Here is a 510-nt window from a genome sequence, read left to right on the forward strand (position 1 = left end):
ATCCTCATTTCTTTATAATTAAGGAGGTTTGTTGAAGAGGTAAGTCGACATAATCTTTATCGATCACCAGTACACTCAGAGAAAAAGATAAACCCGAGTGAAAAGATATTTACTCGTTTTTTTTCGCTGTCAACATCTACTAAGAAGCCCAATCAACAAGTCTTCAATGACCTGACTCGCATTCCAAGAAGATACAGAAGGTGACGATCGAATTCCTTTTTCGGAAGTAATACGAAATCCTCAAAGAGGCGAAAAGTGAATGCTATAACGGCCTTACATTGTACTTCACGATCGCCTTAGATGAAATACCGTACCGGGAGTGTTTTAAAATGACGCAGGTACTGGTATATGGAAAATAGTGCGTTGTTGCTTATGGGACATTGCTCAGGTAGCGGTTTGAAAGGTTGGTTCTTTAAAGATACCGAGAGATAGACTGAACATGTGCACTATGTGGGTGGAATCGTCGCGTGAAAAAGATTGTAGCGTATCTGTTTGGATGCACACGCGGGG

Source organism: Penaeus monodon, chromosome 21 (assembly GCF_015228065.2).
Source record: "Penaeus monodon isolate SGIC_2016 chromosome 21, NSTDA_Pmon_1, whole genome shotgun sequence".
Lineage (NCBI taxonomy): Eukaryota > Metazoa > Arthropoda > Malacostraca > Decapoda > Penaeidae > Penaeus > Penaeus monodon.